We start from the raw sequence: 20,829 nt of genomic DNA, 5'->3' as shown, positions 1-20,829 counted from the left end.
AAGATGAACCTTACAGATCACATCTCATAACTTTTTGCCAGTCTAAAGGAAAAACAGACCTTGAACCTTTTAGTGTCTCTCCCATCAAACTCTTTGGTACGTTACCTCGATAGCAGCGTGAATGCATCAGCCTGTAGCTCCTTTGTGCACAGCCTGTCTGGCACAACATGGCTGAGGGTCTGTTATTGGGGGTGATTGCCACGGCAGCTGCTCTTTCTGCCTGTGTCCTGCTGCACTGCAGCTGGGGGTAGCTGAGGAAATTGTGTGAACCGGAGCTGTGGTTTGGGACAGGAAGCAAATGGCACTGTGCTCATTGGAACCGCAAAAAGGAGTTTAAATGGAGGACACATAATTGCCAAAGCTAAAATTGAGCCATAAGATGGTTAACGCTGCTGATAGAAAAGGCCAGTGGAAGATTGTGTAGTTGGAAATGCTTGAGAAATGTTCTCTGTATAATTAAAAAGATGACCTACGTACATTATTTTCAAGTGATGGAGAAACTTAGGTGATTTCTTTGCAGATAACAAGGTAAATTTATTTTTCCGGCTAGTCATCTTTCTCGGAGATTTTTATCTAGGAATTGTTTGTGTCTGCAGTGTGCAGATTGATGGTGAACTGATCCTGCTTAGCTTGTGAAGTCTGTCAGGATCACGGTATTAGAAGGTATGACTGACATGCTGATTTTTCAGGTATTACCTTCAGGACTCTCAGCACCCTGAAACAAGGAAAAAAGAGATATTAAACAGATGTGCAATTTTGCAAATACAGCATAAACACCAGCTTGGGAGTATCAAGCAGCCGTGCAGTGAGGATATTGTGAGATATTTTCCTGTAGCTTGGTTAAGTATCGAGATATATCTAAATCTTCATGAACTAATATATTAAGCCTCCTTCATAACCCCTAAAGTACAGAATGAGGACAGTGAAGAAGGAGTGATTAAAGTAGAGACAAAAATACCTACTTGTTACAGGAGGAGTTCAATAATTTTGTTTCTTTGCTAAAGGGGAAAAAAAAAAAAGATGTAAGCTCAGGTACTAGCTTTAAATTAGCTTAACTTGCTGATGCCTTAAGACTGGGGATTAGTGAATTTAATTATGAGAGCCAGGAAGCACATTAAGATAACGTTGGGCCTTAAACTAAAACCCACAAAGCAATGAAATTAAAAGTTGGTGGTTTGTGTTTCATCTTTATAATGTTCTATTCTTATTGTGCTGCCTCACAGGAGGCCCTTCCTCCTCCACTCACCTCTTGGCGTATGCTTTTGGGTACTACTTTTTTTTTTATGAATGAGTGACCTTTATGAGCTTTTCATGGTGTGGGGAATGGTCTGCTTGATTGTCACAATTGTATATGGACTAAAATCTGTTTTACCCAGTAATGATGCAGCTGGCATGGTCAAGTAGGTCAGGTCATCTTCTTGTTCTGCTTCACGCTGTTACAGTCAGAGTTACTCTTCAGCTTCTCAGACATGATTGCAAAGCACTGACTCGAGTCGGATTGTGTGGGCTCCAAGCAAGGAATATCTGGCTTTCTGGTGAAGACAGGTGGTTATTAGTATAATGCTGACAAAGTGCGTGAGGAAAATCTGATTTTATTCCTGTTTTGTTTCTACCTTCCTGTTCAACCTGGTCTACTATTCATTATTGGGTTTTGTATCTGGACTTCGTATTTATTTTTTGAGACACTTTTTTAAGACCACTTTTATGAGGATTCCTAATTCTTAGGCTATTTGCTGACAAATTATGCAATATTGACCTTTGTGTTGTCTACACAGAATGATGATTTTTTTCTTTTCCACTTGCTGGCATGGAAGTCACACACCCCTTACCATACATTTTAAACTTAAAAATGATATGGGTTATTGGTAGAACATAAGATTGCTTTTAAAAAGGAAGCCAATTTATTTGCCTTGGGTTATGTCATCCTTTCCTAGGCTTTCTGTTACTTAGTGTGATTTTTTTTCGTATTTACTATTTGTCTTTATCTGATGGAAAATGCAGTAGTCTTTAAAAAAGATGGCAGTTTTGAAGTACCTTGCTCTCCTGCTTCAAACCAAAGGAGCTGGGAATGTTACATCTGTGCATCTGGAAAGGTTTTGAGGAAAAGAAAAGTTTGACTCCCCTTGAAAGACTTGAATCAAGGAGCTTGAGTGTCAGAGAAATCTATGACTGCATTTATCAATAAGATAAATGCTTGAGACATGTACCGAACAAGAAAGTATGAGCAGCCTTGTAAGTGTTGGCACCATGCTGAGGAAGGGAGCAAATCTCAGGACTTAAACACTTCCACGAGGCTTTCACAGTTCCCATTATTTCACAATTTCCCATTATTCCACAAGAAGTAAGAGATCAAAGAAACCACTGCTTGGATTTGAACCTTTGTATTTGAATCATATGGCCCAAAACACATTTTCAGGAAAAAAAAAAAAAGCATAAAACTACTCTTTGCAGTAATTGGTGCATTGTGGTCATCTGAATTTCTGTAGGGAAGAAACATACATAACTAAGTAAATGACAGATATCATTACTTATATCACTAGTTAATTAGCAGTGTCATAAAGATAACTCCAAGTTCATTGTATTAAATTGATTAAAAATACAGGGAATAACAGACTGAAACTTAAAAAATAATGCTGCTGCTTTCTGCAAACCATGTCTGGTTTTGTGCCGTCCTCTTACCATGGCATAGTCTCAGCTTTATGTCAGTTTATATTCCTTGTTTTATGCATCATTGGAAGATAATTCTGTGGTTTTCTATAGAACCATTAGTAAATAAAACGTCAGGATTTTTTCTGGTGCTGCTAAGTTCAGTATCCAGCTGGTGTATCAGTTTCTGTAAAGTGCCTTGGCGTCTTTTATTTTTTGTTCCAGTGATTGTTTATTTCCATGATGGTTTGAATCATTAATCCTGACACTATTTTTCACCGAGTAAAAATAATTGTTTAAAATGCGTACTTAATAGTGTTTTTTCTTATGTCTTCCATACCTTTTCTAAAAGTATGATTTAGAAAGAAAGCAGACAGACCTCTCGCAGCGTCTCTGAGTCAGTTCATGTAGTACGTTTCCTTTAAACCCCTGCCAGCACTTCACACCCTGTATGAGAGAACAGCACCGTGTCGCAGATACCCAGCAGGCTCTTGCTGGAGAGACGGCTGGAACTTCAAACTCTCTTCCTGGGTTTGACAAATGTGGAATTTATAGTTTGGGGTAACAGATCTTTTGAGTGACTTGGTAGTTCAAGAGGTTTTCCCCTCTGTTATGTAGTATCCTTCAGGTTTTTGGATCACACAGTAGTATTGGTACAACTGCTTGTAGCAAGGTGTCAGTACACCCTCAGAAGGAAAGAATTTGCCTGTTCCCTAATGAACTAAACTGACGTGTGGCATTGAGAGGCCGCAAAGTTTTACAAGCCTTCTGGCTGAGTTGTGATATGAGAAATTAGAGAGTTAAGTTGAAACTGGGGACAGTCCCACTTGGTAACAGAGGAAATGTTATGTTATCTTGACATCCGACTGCTGAGTTGTTACCTCACAAATAGGTTCAGAGCCAATAGTGGTCTCTTTAGTCTTCCAAAGGTAATTTTAAAACTTCCTTTCCACATGTTTGCTAAAGTAATCTTTTTATTCTCTGCTAAGCATCCATCTGTTCTTATATCCGTCCATTTTAAAGAACTTCTTATTCCAATAAACATCTTATTTCCTTTCTGGTTGGTGTCTCCTTAAGGGCCTCGTGGTCACTACATGGGTATGCAACTTTATTCTCTCGGTATGTAAATTTATTCTCTGTTTTCACTCTGTATTTCAGGGTAATTCTCCTGGTTTTTGTTTTATTTTGTTCCATATAATTAAAAAGTGTAGAGTAGCTTAGTAGCTAAGGTTGTTGTGGCAAAAACACTTGGGTCATTCAAAAAACTAATTAGTCAGCCTGGTAGGGAGTATGGTATAGTGAACGGATTGTCCCATGCTGGGCCAAATGGCTTTCATTCTTCCTAGAAGCATCCGGATTTTCACTCTCAGTATCAAACAATGCAGTTAGAGACTGAGGTATCTGTGTTTCAAGCTTGTTTTGAGATGCTCATGTTTCAGGGACAGTGCAGTTTGAGAATGAACAGCTACTTAACGCAGTGTACACTAGAAAGCAGTGAAAGTAACTTTTTCAAAAATAGTATATGCAGCATCTCGCCTCATGAAAAAGTTTTACTCCCTAATTAAAAATAAAAATGAACATTCAAAGCATAATATTGTATGTTTTAAATCACTGTATTTTAAAATTCAAACATCCCAGCAACATAGCGAATGGCTAACAGAGCAGTTGTGGTGCACAGGCTGTTTGCAGATACCTGGTCTCCATCAGCACAGTAGCTCATGCTCTTCCTCACTGGTGTATTCACATCTTTGTTGTCCAAGTTCCCGTCAGCATCATTTTGAGTCTCAGGCATTGCAAATTTTTTCAGTGTTTGCATGGGTTGGTGTCTCATTTTGACGCTATAGACATTGCCTTACCACTGTTGTGGTGGCTGTTTCAGGATTTTGGTTTTAGCTGTATGTCTTGGAAGTCTGCTAGTTAAAAGCCTGGAAAATGAAGTCTATTTTAATGTCCTGTAAGTACAGAGAAAATGGAAAATTATTTGAGATTCTCCTTATTCAGCACTTTCATGATTCGTTCAAAAGGGGTCCTTGTTGATTGTTCTGTAAATAGCAATTCTGATTAATACCAGGAATTTGCTTACTGTGTGTACAAGAGCATATGTCACACGTGATCATCCACCCCATTCCTCTCCGTCGCAAGGCAGCCTGTGACGTCAGGCACGTTTTCTCCTGTTTTCCTGTAATTAGAGGTGCAGCGAAGCACCATCTATCTGGAGCAGGTTTCACTGGTGCTGGCTCCTTCTCCTGCTTCCCCAGCCAGTCTGTCCCTGGTGTCCCCCAGCAGCGCAGCCCTCGGTTCTGGGCCGTACACTACCCTCAAGCCGTGCTCCTCACTGCAACGTCCGGCTCGCCGTGCCGGAAACCAGGGCCTTGGAGGTCTGAGCACAAGGCTGGGTGCTGGGGGTAGGGCCCTACTTCTGAGTCCAACAATAAATTCTGGCTGACCTTGCTAAGCCTGGGGACTTGTTTGCCTGTCTTCGTACAGAGTTTGCATGCATACTGAGCAGTTTCTCTATGAAAAATCCTTGAATTCCAAAGATAATGTTCACAGTAATTGCACTCTAAGAAGGAGAGAAGGTGGTACAGTTTTGTTATTTACAGTGCTCTCTGCACAGCCTCTTTTGTAACAAATAAACAAAGCTCAACCACTTATGCTAATCCTCAGCAATGCTTTTTCCTGTTACTTTTTTTTTTTTTTAAGATGTTACTCTTGGTTCTCAGTCACCACAGACTTAAATCTGTGTAAAGTTCTGTATAAAGTGATTAAAGGCAAGGATGATTAGATATAGAAAAAGGTGATGTTTTAACAAGGAATTTTAATCTAAAAAAAACACCCCACACTGTAAATCTTTTGGGTAAAAGAGAAAAAAATACCACTAATCAATAAATAATTTGTTTCTCTATCACTTTTCTGTGGGCGAGATGTGTTGCTGAACTCTTTTCTGTCCTGTTTATTTGGGATCACTGATCTGATGACTGTTAGACCTTTACGTTATCCTGTTTTTAAAGTAACCAAGGGATAAGCTGCTTCTCTTTTGGGGTCATAAATTGCTGGAAAGAGCAAGTAGCAAAGTGAGGTGAGGCACTGGCAGCAATGTACTGAGGTGAGAACAACAAGCAGTGGCTGTTTGTTGCTATAAATAACTTCTGTGCTTGACCTTCTGTTTATTGCATTCTAAAACAATTTAGAAATACCCCACTAAATAAAAGAGAATAGGATCACTGATGGGACAGTGCAGTGTGTGATAGTCAAGCAGTCTTAAAGAAACAAGGCGAAGCTATTTGAAGCACAGGACAGTTTTTGTAGGGTTTTGAGTGGAATGATTTCAGTGCAACAAGTCACAATTTTGTGATGGTCTTTTGAGCTGATATGAAAAGTAATGTGGCACTGATTTAGCCACGTGTATGCCAGCTCTGATATAATTGAAGTATTGTTAATTGTTTCATTCATTAAAAGTTTACTGAGTACTTATTAAAACATGTGGTAGTGCTAGGTATTTTTTTTAAATTCACTATGCGTAACCAAAAATCTGTAACAATCCTTTGTGGTTAGCAATTGGTCCTACATTAGTCTCTTCTTTTCACTTTCTCATTTGACTTATTTTGCTGATTAAAAATCTGGTAATGTGTGACTGGTTTGTGAAACCATCTGCAGTAGTTCTTTTCATCCAAACACATCTACTATTTATTCTATAGATATTGATGAGCCCTGTGCTATAGTCCTCAATATTTTACTGGGGCAAGATAGTAAGTATGCTAGAAATACTCCTTATTCCATGGTGGTTGTAAGTTCTGGCAAGTGTTTTTCAGTAGGGGAAGGTGAAGTGGTAATGTCTGTCCCTTTTCCAGCAGGCTGGTGGCCGTATCATTTATAATTGGTGTAGGCGCTGGGCTCGACCTTTCCCTCAGGCTGAGCAGGTGCTCGCAGGTGGCGGAGCTCCCTGGCTGCTGGGCTGTCTGCACAGGGGAGTCTCTTGTGCCCTTGAAATTGTGTGTGCTGTTTAGTCCCATGTTCCTGGAGCAGGACTGGAGCTGCCCCGTAGGTCCAAATCATCTATGTCTGCCTCTGATGCTCGGAAGTATTTTATAAACAGTGAAGCACTGCAGATGCAAGAGTGGAAAAATTTCTGGTTTAGGTGAAAAACTCTTCTAGCAGAGGAGGATTTTTCACGTTTCAGATGAATATTGTAACCATTGGGCTGTTGGATAAGAGACTGGTGGTACCATTTCCTGCATTTCAAGTTGGATCTCTTAATTCTCCTTTCTTATTCAAAACAAAACCCCAAAAAAACCCAATCAAACAAAAAACCCCACCCCACCACTGAGCTCCTGTTTTGTGCTGGCAGGTGGAAAACGGCTCTGGATGTGCCTTGTTTGGTGGTATCCGAAGAGCTGTCCTTAGCCGCTCACAGCAGTTCCACTTGGCATTTTCAGCTCTCCATGCTCGGGGTTTTTCCTGGACTTTCCTCTGGATATTGAGATGCCTGAGTTAGCAATCATTAATGGCTGATAGCTAATTTCAAATGGTATTTACAGCAAATTTTAGATTTCCAGGAAAATCAAAAGCATAAACGAAAGGGTCTGGGCATGACAAGGTAGTGGGTTAAGATACGTTGGGCTGAGGTGCTTGTATTGTGTCCCGTTGCAGACTTGAAGTTCTCTCTTGAGGCAATAAACTTGGCAGCTGTGGCTGCTTAACCTTGGGTACATTTGCCTGCTTCTGCAGTGGATTTGTTAGAGATCATCCTGTGCACCAGGAATCCTTCAAAGTTGCTTCCTTAAATTAGACTTACTATACATGTCTCTTCTAGTATGGCCTATTCTAGAGCAGATCTTCCAACTTTCCTTTTTTCTCTATAAATTCTGTGCTTTCAGGCATAGGAAGCTGTTGCTATTTTTGCCTCATATGTGAAGCTTAAGGTTGACTTTAAACAATTTTGTACTGGTGGTATTTACCCTGTCCTGCTAAATGCACTTCCCTGATTTCCTGGCTGTAGCAGTGCTTGCCGTCCCATCCTGATGGAGGTGGGAGACCCCCTCTGCTGGTGTCAAACCGTGGGTTCATCCAGCACCACAGCGTGTCTCCCGCGATGGGCAGCTAACGCCTGGGGAATTCCCAACAGGGCAGGCACCTCCGTTGTTCCCTCAAAACACCCTCCCAGCCTTCAGCAGCTTGTAGCTTCCCATCCTCCTGCGCCGGATGCGCTCCCGGGAGACATGGTGGGTGGCTACTTGTCATCTACAGTGGCAGCAAAGGGAAGTGCTTATCCCAGCTGTGCAGGAAGGCTGCATTTCCCCACTGCAACAGCAACATCTGCACAGCACACTGTACCTCCCGTGTCCTTTCCCGGGATGGCAGGTTACTGATAATACGTTGCTAAGCCTTTTTACTTTTGTTTAAGATTTATTTATTTATTGATCTGCTTTTGGCAATTGGTAAAATGCCAACTTTTAGTATTAGCTACTGGTCTTGTTTTATTTAAACCTTATAAAATTTTATTGTTTCTCTTCAATGCTGAGAATGTGTAAATGTTTCTCCTAGAATGGTTTAGAACAAAGCTTTTGGTATTTTCTGCCTTAACCCTTAGAGCTCGCATTGTGCAGATCTCTTAGCCAACTCTTGTTTCTTAAAGTATTGCAACAAAACATGGTATTGTACCTCCTTAGAAAACAGAATGTAAAGTTTTTTTCTTATGAATATCTGGGTACTAATTGGCCTTGTAGTGAGGAAAAAGATGCAGGAGAACATCTGGCCTGGGGATTGTTTTCCTGCCACAGAAGTGTTGGAGAGCACTACAGCGTTTCTGTACCAACTGCCGAAACGGAGACAGATGTGGTGAGAATCACAGAACCCATTAACAATCAATCTTCCTGCGTTATTAATATGCAGTTGCCACATGCAGGGGGTGTCTGTGTATTGAGAAAGGGAATATGTACAGAATGTTTTAATAAAATATGCTGACCCTTACTGCTATAAGCAGGTTTGTTTATAAGGAGTCTCTTTTTTGGAAGAATTTCAGGAGGGTCACTTTTCAGGGCTGATACGTGACTCAACAGTTCTTATAGATGAGAACTCTGGGAACATTTTTGTGGTTAGTTATATATTTTGTCATTTTAAGTTGTCCAGATTCTCTGTATCTTGTTTTCTTAGTGTTTGGTCCACATTATCTTTATCATGAAATTGTCATTTAAATTTTTGTTGTCTCCTTGTTACCCAGTTAGAATGATTACTCCCTGCTCTAAGTGAGAACACTCCTAGCAGAGCTACACAGAATTTATCCTATTGTAGCCTAGTCATATTGCTGCAAACTTCTCTATATTTAGCCTCACCTGTTCCTTGAAGAAACTAAACATTTATAATTTTAAGAGAAGAGGAAGCAGTCATGGTATGTGTTGCAAAAGCCATTACCTTTTAGTGGGTGAAATAATTGGTTTGCTTATGTCCTGTTAGAAAATTGCCATACTGTATGGATCAAAAATTATTAGTGAAGAAATGGAAAATAAAGGGCTTGAAAACAGTTATTTAGATAACAAAAGCTGTTATTTGTTATTTAAACTTTGGGTTTGAGTTTTCTGTAATTATATATGGAATAGTTGACTTGCATAATCCCAAATTGGGTAATGAAGATTAATCAGTTGGCAGGAGCATTAACTATGGGAAACAAAAGTCGGATGCAATGATGTTGAGAGGAAACAGTGTACTTGAATTTCCTGATATTTCTGATAGTGATTGGCAAGTTTTTGTAGCCAGTTGTAAGTTTACAGTGTCAGTTTAGAGAGCTAGTTTTGTTTAGGTCCATGTGGATGACTGAGGAAGAGCTGGTTGCAGTATCCAGCAGGTTCAGAAATTTTACGTAATGTGGGTCCTCCTGTAGAGTTAAAGAAACTAATAGAATACACTTATCCATATCCTTTCTGCACTTGTATTAGAGATAATATTGATGACTTTTATTTTAATAAATCATCTAGCTAGTATTTGCGGTGAGTTGCTTATGCAATTAAAATTCCAGTCTAATTCAATTTCTATGTATGAAAGATCATAGTAAACCAGCAGAGTCTGTGCCCATTCCTCTATCTTGTGATGCTTCATATTTCTCTCAGTGAAGTTAATTGCAGATTTCATTTGGGTTTTACTGCTGAAGAATGCCACTGCTTCAATAGCACGTAACAGCCTTACAAGCAGATTGTGAAAGCGGGTTTTTTTCTGCTTTATTTTTGTTTTAATTTTGCTAGGCGTTCCACTTGTCTCTAAACCCCACAGTACTGCAAAAATGGCACTGTAATTCTTTGTGTAGAAAATACTGGCACCAGATCTAATGTTAGCCTTTTCATTGCTCACCTTTTATGGTCATAATCAGAGAGACCCAGAGAAGAGGGGTTGTATAATGTACAGGAGCAGATTTCAACTGGGTCTAAACAGATGGAAGCAGGAAATGAGAAATAGTGACAAACATTACATGCCTTGTATTCTTTGCAATAAATTCATCTGAATGCTGAGTTGCTGTGTCTATGCACAAAATCCGTCCTCATCTAATTTCAGTAGCACAATTTGTTTTATGTTTGGCATCTATATAGCCTTTGGCTTGTCCCCTGTGGCGGGAGGCATATAATATATTTTTTTAAGCAAATTAAGAAAGTCTGACAATAAGGCAGTAACACAACGCAGATCTGAGTAGGGATGAACACTTCTTGAAATAAGTTGTATTAGCTGAGTATGTTAATGTCGTCCTACAGGATTTTCACACAAGGCATTTTTCATTCAGTCAGTTATCACTGCTGAAGAAACCCGTGATGAGAAAGAGAAATGTCAGCTCCAGCAAACGAGAGGGTCAGGAGGCACCAGCCTGGAGGATCCTGCTGGTGGAATTGCCCCCATGCAGCTTCTCAGCTGCTGCCTCAGCTGAGCCGCTCCAGCAAAGGATTGTGTTTAAAGTTGGTAAAGGAAAAAGAAATGGCCAAGGCACACATGTGGATTCCCACTGTAATCCCAGGGGGCTTGTACTGATGGCACATCTCTGCAAATGTACATTTGCTGACTTTCTTAAAAGGCCTCAGGTAGGGCGGAAAGGCACAACTCTGAACCGTGAACTGAAGGACGTGCAGTGTTCTGCTTCAGGCCGTGCCTGGTGGAGAAGTTGTTGGTCTGATATGGCAAACTTGCCAAGGTGTTTTGAATGTCAGAGTGGGGGTGTGCTCTGCTGTCTGTGGAGGAGTGCTGAGGTATGGATGTGTAGCAGGAAATTTAGGTGATGAAAAAGCACAATTTATTCAGAATCAGTTAATTCTACATTTTGTTGGTACGAAGTGAAGGATATTGCAGAACGTGACCACGTATTCATACAAATAAGATCTTAAATTATTTTTCTCCTTATGCCACCTGTTCTAGCAGCTAAAATAATATACAATTTTATATTGTGTTATTACTTGAAAATGGAAACAAATGAAACAAAGCTGCGTAGCCGTCATTTTCATTCTGTGCTATCCATTCCTGTGTCAGGTCTCTATTAGTCATGATCAGTGGCAGTGCAGGCAGAGCTGCTGCTTCTTATGCTTGTGGGCAAACGTTTGCATTGTAGCTCATTGATTCTGGGAAGTTATATAGAACTGAGACTGTGCTTACTCCTATGACTGTTTGCTTACCTTAAGTTTGCAGAGGCTGATTGAATCGGAAGATAAACAGCGTAATATTTCCAGTAGAAGTATTGGATTCATAAATCTTCAGTTCATCCCTCTCTTAAAATTTCATATTCTGTAAAGAAAAGATTGTAGATGGGATAAACAAAATGTGGAACAACTTGTTCAATCATCCCTTCCACTGATTTTCCTAGTACTGAATTATCCTTCCTTACAGTAGTGTACGCGCCTCCATTGTATGTGACTCCCACTTACCAACTTGGGGGTATCACTGTTAAGGTGCAGAATTACTGTCAGAATAGTTTTTGGTAGAAATAAGACATTTACTCTCCTTTAGAAAAATCAAAATAGTTCCTTGCACCTAGGGGTTATTGGAGTGGATTTAGTTACCAGCATGGCAACTCTCATGTTGCTTGTTGACTTTCTGTTACATTCTTGACTCAGCATATTGGCAGTTGGTGCCTGTTTTACTGGCTGCAAAGTTATTTAAAGGTTGACTTTAACACATTGGAAAAAACCCCCAAACACAACTGTGTATAATTGCTGAGTACTGAAGCGTAACATTTTACAAACCTGTGTCACCCAGTGGCTTGTCTGTTAACAGTAGTTAGATACAACCTTACAAGAAGTTGGATAGTTAGATATGAACTTACCTTACAGCTGGGAATGATGATTCTAAAAGTCAGCAATTAATTCATGTAGAGAACTGTGAGAAGAGAAAGATTAGGAAATAGTTTTGTGTGAGATGCTGAAGTCAGGTCATGCTTTCAGGTGAATGGCTTGTAGGGGAACTTGCAAGAACGGCCAGGTCAGTTTAGAAATGCCCAGACTGGTACAGAGTGAGGTTTGAATTGCTCTACTGGCTTTTATATATAGGAAGAACAATAAACCTGAAGTATTTAGAGAGGAATGTGTCAAGAAGCTTTATCATTCTGCCTTCTGAAAGGGAACTAGACCAACAGTCTTCAAAAATGATGACAGTAATAATATATCTAGTTTTGTAGTTACTAATGCTATAATTACTCATGGTGTGAATTATTTCCTTCTAGGTGGGTACAAGAAGAAGGACTGATTGGGTATGAACGTTTTGAAACTAGTGCAGTGAGAGTATGTGCTGTAACAGAAGTTAGAAATGTTTCTTGGTTGATGGAACACTCTTCAGTTAATACAGTGCAGCACTAGGTGTGAACCATGCCATTCTTCTATTAAAAAAGCAATGTGCTGAACATTTTTATACCTTCTTAAATCATTGCAATATCTTGGCAGTCTTTTGAACTGGATTCTGTGTAAAACTAGAGATTTATCAGTGCTGTATGAATACTTAATAATGCTCCTTCTTGTACGTATTTGGTGTCTTGGTCCGAGAAGCCCCCTTGCAAAAGAAGACAAGTCCAAGGCTGATATTTCTTGAAAATATTACTGCATTTGTTCTTTTAAGGTACGCTTTTATTGCCCCTTGTTAATATGACAAAATAGAAGTTTTCCATTGTCTATTTTAGAGACAGGTTTAAAAGACCTGTAGCTGAGAAGTCTTGTGGATAATTAATAAAGGAACAGATTTGTCTGATGTTCCACTCAAGGACCATGTGCCTGCCAGAGACAGGACTTTGGAAGGTTAAAAACAAGAAAACTTCTAGTTCTTTAAAGTTTCTAAAGAAGTTGTAGATTTGAAAGCAAAGTTTTAACTGCAATAATAAAAGCAGCAAAAGGAGCTGAATCAATAGGTGGACTGACATGAGAAGAATTTGTCTCAGCTTTCTGGGCTCACCAACTCTGAATTAGTCCTTTCACATCTCTGACTCGTAGACCTTTGTTGCATCTAGCTCTAGGTCTTGTAGTCCTTACTACTGGAGGTAGGTGGTACCTATCAGTTTCCTGTAGTCATGTAGATAAGGATATTCCATTTAATGTGCTTAAAGTTGTACTCAGGCACTTGAAACACCTTGGCCTGTAGCTCCAGAAGTGTAGAAGCCGCTGTACACGAGCGAGTAATGAGCGCAGTGTTTTTGTGAGCAGTGGCTCAGGAAGGGGAAGGCAAGCTCTCCTTTCTTGGCCTGCTGCCACCTGTTTTGGAGTGGGATCAGGTATTGTGTGTATTGCTGCAGGACCCGTGTGCTCCTGACCTTGCGGGTGGTCGGTGGCATGGCGGGTTACCCCAGTCAATAGCCCTTGCCAGTACATGGCCTTGTAATGGGGGGAACAGTAGTCTCAGAAGGCTGTTAATGGTATAAGGTTTTCCATCTCATGGTCTGTCTTTCAAAGCTAACACCTGTTTTGGTGATTGAAAAGTTGTCAACACTGTGGTAACCTTCTGTACTGCTCGCTCTTGTCCTGCCTGAGCCAGTGAAATAGAAACTCGCTTTGTACCAGTCTACTAGAGAACAGCAGAGCACATCTCACACTTTTTTTCCTCTTAAGAAAAATGCAACCCAATAATCTCCTTCATATGGTTTTGAAAACATGGAGCTCTTTCTGTAGTAAAATTCTGTGTATAAGCCGCATTAAAAACAGTATATTGCTTTAAAATACAATCCTTCAAATCTCTTAGAAGGTATTCAACACTGCAGCCTTAGTTTATCTCTCATCAGATTATATTAGATTCTCTGGCATCTGTTGCCTAAGCATTCAGAGTAATGAATCACTTTCATCTTGTGCTGGGCACACAGCATGCACATACATGCTGCCGCTACCTCCTGCATGGTGAATGAGGAATAAGGAGGTCAGTTTAGGATGTGGAGTTTTTCAGAAGGACGTGTGCACTTCTGTTGAAAATGTTCCACTTACGTGGAAATAATATTATTTTTAATATTTTTTTTTCCCCTCTGTTGAACCAAGATAGCTTGTCCTAATCCAGTGTCTGCCATAGGAAATATCTGGCTAAGTAAATTACTTAAGTCAAAGGTTGTTGCATATAAAAATGCTCAAATGTCTTATTTTCACCTATCTTAACTTTTCCAGTCTGAAAGGGACCTGTTGTTCCAGGTTTAAGCTAACTAGAATACAGATGTTTTGGTTGTGTACCATGGGAATGAACCTTTTTGACTCATCTTCATACCTGTTTTCCTTTGGTTTTAACATGCTTTTTTTTTCTCTACTAGTTTGCTAAAAATGAGAAAATGTCTTTCTCATTTTCCCATTTTTGTGACAGGGATTCTTTTTAGTACTCCTCCTATAAATGATTTAGTAAAGAAAGTCATCTCGCTACAGAGAAGTAAAATCTTCCCATAACTTCATTGAATAAAGGTCAGGGTTTGATGTTGATGTTAATGGAAAAGAGAAAGGAACTGTAAAATCCCTTCTGATATTTGCAGCTAGGAAAGGTTTAAACTAGATACACTTACCATTTTCAGGTATTTTCAAGTGTTTCTTTCTTCCATTTGTCTGCTCGGAGTTCTGTCCTTTTTCTATTTATCTACAATGGAGCATCCACCAAAACAAAGTTTTCATGCCTGGTGTTGAGGGTGGGATGGAGTTCCCCTTAGCACAGCTGTGATGGCATGAAAGCCCAGCACAAGGGGGATAGCAGAGGAAAATACAGGAACTCTCGGAGGTGAAATGGCACACCAGAAATAACGTTTCTTGGTTCAGAGAAATAAGGCCATGTCAGATTGTGTGGCACGTGGTTAGAGATGACAGTGCGGAAAATGAGAGCAGGGACTCTCTGCATTGTACTTTTGTGCCAGCTCTTAAATCCACATAGGAGGCAAGTGGTGATGCTGCTGCAGTCCTTGTGCCGAGCCAGTGCATCCCAGCAAGCCTTAAATAGGCCATTTCGCACTAGGAGCAGAGCTGTGTCAATCACGGCTTGTCGATTGTTAAACTTCCGTGAGCTTTAGGACTCCCGTGCTTTGGGTAGTGTGTATCTTGGCAAAAGGACACGCATTATCTCAAATGCCATCTGTAATAGCTTACAGACCTTTTTATAATGTGCCTGATTTTTATCTGTCAAAGAAAGTTAAAGGAACAATATTTCCTAAGTGATAACCGGAATAATTTGAATTCCGGTAGGCAGAGCAGAGCAATCTTTCAAAGAGTGTTACGTTCAGAGATGTTCGAGTCTGGTCTGAAGTCAGCAGGAGTTGATGGTAAGATTCAGATGTCAGTGAGCTACAGAAGAGGCCCTTGAACAAGGGCAACAGTTGAGAAAGTGGCTTAAATCTACTTTCTAGCTCCCCCACATTTGCAGGAAGGCTTATAAAAAAAAATATTTTCCAATCTAACCTGTTCACTTGAACACTGGCAGGCTTGATGAAGGAAGTTAGCATTAGAGACTTGGGCAGTCTGTGTGTTTAAAGGTCCCTCAGGCTGGGCTTGCTCCCACCTTTCGGAAGGCAGCAGTGCTGCGGAGCAGCACGTGTTCGTGCACCTTTGCTTCATGTGTGCCGTTCTAGCACAGTGCTTTAGCCCAAATCATGGAAATAATCAGCATTTACTAGGTGGTGGTCTAATAAGGGAGCGTGAGGGCAGCATCTACACTGTGTCGGTCTCTTCCCCCTTTCTTGAACAATCAGATTCACACTGGCTGGAAAATTTGGGAGTGATGAGAGTCATAGATGGTAGATTGGAACTTGAATTGTAAACCGTCCAAATAAGAGACCAAATTAATGGGATTTAATAAAGTACAAAATATTTTTGTTTTGACCTAAATAACATTTTTAATTTTCTTGGAATCCATTTCCCTGTGTAGTTCATTGGGGAAAAAGATGCTTATTTTTAGGTGTGACTCCAGTATTTCTTCTTTCTTTGTTGGTTGGCTGTGCAGCTGAAAAAATACTCTTTTATTGTTATAGCAAAACTTGTGCAGCCCTTCCTTTCATCAGTAGTCACAAGGACAGCAGTGGAGCAAATTCTGTGTTTGAGCATAAGTGTAAATCAGAGGCAAATCCTTGATGGCTATACGATTATTCTAGCAGGAATTTAGTGTATATTAAAGACTGAGCACATGAGACTACCAATATCAATGAAATTGATAGCTAAGACAGAAGTGGATTTCATTTCAATTCCAAGATAATTTAAAATAAAAATATGGATTTTATTCAGTGTCCAAAACCTGCCAGTTGCATTCAGAACATTTTTTCCTACTTTGCTGAAATCCTTCAGCTTAGCTGGTACATCCCAGCTACTGGCATGCTTTATTTTCAGTATGGGTTTATAGTGCATGTGAAAATGTCAGATGAACTGTTTAAATACAACGTCATGATGACATAGGATCATCACTGATGATGATGAATGATGCATCAAGAAGAGGTACAAAATAAGTAGAAAAACAGTGATACATTCAGTACTGAGTAGTAAAGCACTCTTAGCAATTGTATTTTAATGTGAAAAATTATTAATTTCCAAGAATAATTTCTTAATGATCTTTAAGAAAAGATGATTACAGGATTATTACTTTTATTGAACAGTAGCTGCAAAGTACAAAATTATGGAAATACTGACACTGTTCCACCTGTTCACCAGTCTATGCAACTTGTTATGCACCAAGTTCAATGTTATGAGGAGGGGAAAAAATGTAGGGCGTGTTTAAGATATTTTGGGCGCTGCATGTTTGATATGAAGAATAAGGAAAACCATAGTTCAGTTGTTAATTTAAACTTAGAATCCAAGCTAGTAATCCAGTAGAACCACAAATACTGGATTTAGAACTAACTGTTTGCTTAATTAATATTCTTGATCAAGATTTTTCTTAGAAAATAGTCTAATTTTAAGAAAATATTATGAAGTCTCATTTCATTGCCAATTTTCTTTTGCTGCCTCAGTCTACTGCAGCTTTAAAACAGAAAATTGTTTTGACAGTGTCAAATACAAGGGTTGGTACTGAAGTTAAATTGGATTTTAATTCTTCACTCTGCTGAAAGTTAGCAGATCTGTTTGTTCACCAGCCACTTAGCGTATGACCTTGAGCAAAACAGCAGCAAAGGCTAAATTTTTTTGAAAAGTGGTCTCTAATTAGACGAATTTCTATTCTCTGCTCTGTGCCTTGCAGGTACTTGAATCAGGATGCTGGAAACACACATTTGTTGGGCCTTGCTTCTATGAGAAGAAAAGCTAAATTCTCATGAATGAAGAAACTCTCTGACCTTGGCCACTCACTTGAAAAGAAGCACAAATGCAATTTAAATGGAGATAAACTTTTGCTTATAGATTACATCCTGGAGATTTCATAGAACTGGCAGAGTGGTGGTGACGTCTTCAGCCAAACTGGGGGGTGATGAGAAACTCTCCAGTTAGGAACCAAGGCACAGGACTGCAGTTTCCACCTTTCAGTAGTGTTTAGCAGCTCCTGGTTTTCTCTCTCCCCCCCCCCCCCCCCCCCCCCGTACAAATAGGTTATCCTGCTCCCAAAGGAACTCAGTAGCACACGTAAGCTAAAGAGAGAGCTTGATTCCCAGTTTAACCAAAGAGGAAATCAGTAATAATAACAAATATGGTCTATAGAGTGTTGGCCAAGCAATTTTGAGGAAATATTCATGTGAATGAGACCTTGAGCTGAACTTGCCAGCGTTTAATTTCTTTGCAAGGAAAGCTGGAGGACACCCTGGTCTTGCTTATTTGAAAGCACGCAATTTTAATGAAGTGTGCAAGACTTAGCTCAAGATAGCTACCATATCTATGTAGCATATCTGCATAGAAATAGGACTTTCTTTCATCGAGTTAAAGAAATTTCCTAGAGTTCAAAGGAGTGCAGTGGAGTGTGACTTTGTTAATCTCAGGAATATTGTGAGCTACACTGTGCCAGGCCATTTCAGAGGTTGGGAGTCTAGGAGGAGGTTACTTGCTTCTTGCAGCAGAAGATGCATGGCACAGTCCGGTCATCTGTCCTTAATGCTATTAGCTAATTTGGATTTATTTACATCTTTTGCTGGATCATGGCCAACATACACTACTCTTTGTTAAATAAATTCCCCAAATTTGTATTCTATGGGAATACAGTCCCTTCCCAATAAGGACATGTATTTGTTTTTTACTGTCACTGGCCACTATAACATCTCCTTCATGTCCTCTTAAGCACTTGATGTGAAAATAGAGGCAAAAAGCACTGAAATAGGTAAGAGGCTTAGTCCATTCTTAATTTACATTAACCTGTGTCTCAGTTTGTATGCTTTATAAACAAAGAGATTTGCCAGCAACTTGTCAGGCCCTCTGCAGGCAAAAAGCTGGAAGGTAGTTCTATGTAGATTTTTCATGCTTTCTGAAAACTAAAGCATAAAAATGGCAACTCCTGATGTGGCAAGAAAAACTTCAGCAAAATAAAAACAAGAAAATACCCTAAACACTTTTACTACTTCCATGAGTATTTCAAATTTTTGAAAACGAGACTTGTATGTGTTTTCTGCATGGCTCAGGGATGACCTGCATCTCTAGAACTTAAATCTGGTAACCAGTGGTTTTGCTGAACAGTGAAAAGGGTTATTTTTTATTTTTTTATTTTTTGTTTACAAGTTTCTTATGTGCAGTAATTCATTCTAGTTCGTAATTGCTTGAATAATCTTACCTCATTGGTTTCCAACAAAGCCATCTAGATTGACACTTCAACAAATTGAAAGTTCAGTTTGGAATAAAAGCTGGTGACAAAACCTGACTGCTTTGCATGGAGGCATGAGATTAATGGTTAAAATTATTGAGCTGCCATGCTTCACCTCTGTGAAACCAGAATGCAGAGTAATACCAGTCTTATTATGAGAGAGCTTATTTTGCACCTTCTCACCCCACTTCTGATACTTTTAGTTCATTCTCTTTGCTTTCTCTGGCCATAGTTTGCCCCTCTGATGGTTTATGTGGAGATGCTGTGCCTGAAACGCAGGAAACCTCTGTGCCAGCAGCGTGGCTGGCCAGGCAGGCTGGGGTGGCCGTGGTCTGCCGCCCTCCCAGGTGCACAGGTGGCGATAGTGACATGTTCTCGTAAGGATGTCAGAGAAGTGAAACCCTCAGGCCCGCTAATGTGTGCAGTGGGTTGTCTTGGGAGGAATGGTGAGTGTTTATCGGGAATGTATAATTTCCTGGTGCAAGGAGACTACTTACAGGCTATCACTGAAGATGACCACTACTCCTTTTGTCTAGGGTTCTCAATTTACCTGTGATGGTGTTTTTAAGGCTTTAAAGTAGTTACGCTCTGAATCTGCCGGTCTCTCTGCTGCTGTCATTTCCCATTGCACAGGCTTAAAAACTCCCATATGCGCACTGTTTGGGGTCGCTTTTGTGAACCTGCTGTCTGGTGGGTCTCCTTATTTTTATGCATGTGGAAGTAGCTATTTCTGAATAACCTTTTGAAAAAGTCTTAGAGAGTTAAATGTAGCTGGAAAAATCTATAGCAGACTATTGTAAGGACACAATAGAATATGGCACAAAGGAAAGACCTTCCTCCAGGGCTTTCTAACTTAATTATGTAGCAAATATGTAACTGTATCGGAGACTGTTGTTGAGCTTTTAAAAATTCTATAGAAAAGTTAATATTTTCTGTTCCATTAATAGCAGATTGGGGTTTGTGTGTGGTTGCCAGTTTTATCGGCAGGTTTATTAACTTCCTTGCTACCATAGTTATGGCTTAGAAATAGACCTTATTTTTTTTTTTTCTTTAGGGTGATTTTTGTTGGTGGTGGTGTTTTTTGTTTTTTTTAAACCAGCTTTACTTATTTACTTACAACTGTAATATCTCAAAATCCCGATTGGGGCCAGCACCCTGTTGCACCAAGTGCTGTACATTAAAGGAATGATATGTAATGTAGTAAATAAACTTGCTTGAGGCATTGATAAAGCTGAAACTTTTTTTCTTATGTATTCTGCAGTCTAGCGAGGAAACGTTAGATCTGATTCATCAAGGTAGGTACAAGCTTAATTCTAAGTAGGTGAAAAATCCCACTGATTGGCTACTCATTTGTTACGAGATAGACAAGTGCTAATATACAATGATAAATTGATGTCATAATGTACAAATTGTGCATATGCTGGTTTTGCAGGTGAATTTAAAGACTATCATACAGTTACTGTAAATAATCTGGGAAAAATTCTACTTAATCACATGAGTTATCCATACCTTTCCGGACACATTACCAGCAAAATCCCCACTTACCCAGCGGTACCAGCAGTGGGGTTTGGGATTTTCAGTGTACTGTTGAAGAGGTGTCAAGAATGAGTATACTGTCAGGGTGAAAGCTGACAGCGACGGGCAAAATAATTACTTAATTGTTAAGGAAAGAAAAAACCTAAACTGAAATTAAAGGCTGTTGTAATAGCTAGTACAGAAATGTTCATAGTACTATTTGATACATCTAAAAGCTTAGTAAGAAGGATGTTCTCAGTAGAGCTATTGTGTTCTGAGTGTGGTTTCACTTAATAAAAGTTTTACCCATTGTTAGGAGGTAAAAACAGTTTCAGGGCCCTTAAGAGAAGACGAAAGCTGGAGCTGTATGTCAGGCTTTCTGGCTTCCAGAAGTCTTTGCACTGCAAGCAAGTGCAAAGTGTGTTTTGTGGAGTGGGAACAAAGGCCTTGAAGTGGGCAGGCGATAAAGGATAAATGCCAGGAAACAGTTTTTTGCTGCATCCTCCC

At 39.7% G+C, this 20,829-nt stretch overlaps 1 long non-coding RNA gene across 1 annotated transcript in view; it reads left to right on the top strand.

The window, feature by feature from the left end:
- The window catches only part of LOC141928285 (uncharacterized), a 66,116-nt gene extending 48,601 nt beyond the window's left edge, over positions 1-17,515 (top strand). Inside the window, exon 3 of the long non-coding RNA XR_012624715.1 lies at positions 17,269-17,515. This is a non-coding gene — a long non-coding RNA (uncharacterized LOC141928285). The remainder of the gene's footprint in view (positions 1-17,268) is intronic.
- Positions 17,516-20,829: the final 3,314 nt, after the last annotated feature.

This window comes from Strix aluco, chromosome 11, assembly GCF_031877795.1.
Source record: "Strix aluco isolate bStrAlu1 chromosome 11, bStrAlu1.hap1, whole genome shotgun sequence".
Lineage (NCBI taxonomy): Eukaryota > Metazoa > Chordata > Aves > Strigiformes > Strigidae > Strix > Strix aluco.
Note: the sequence above shows the minus strand (reverse complement) of the source record. Positions and strands in the feature narration are given on the sequence as shown.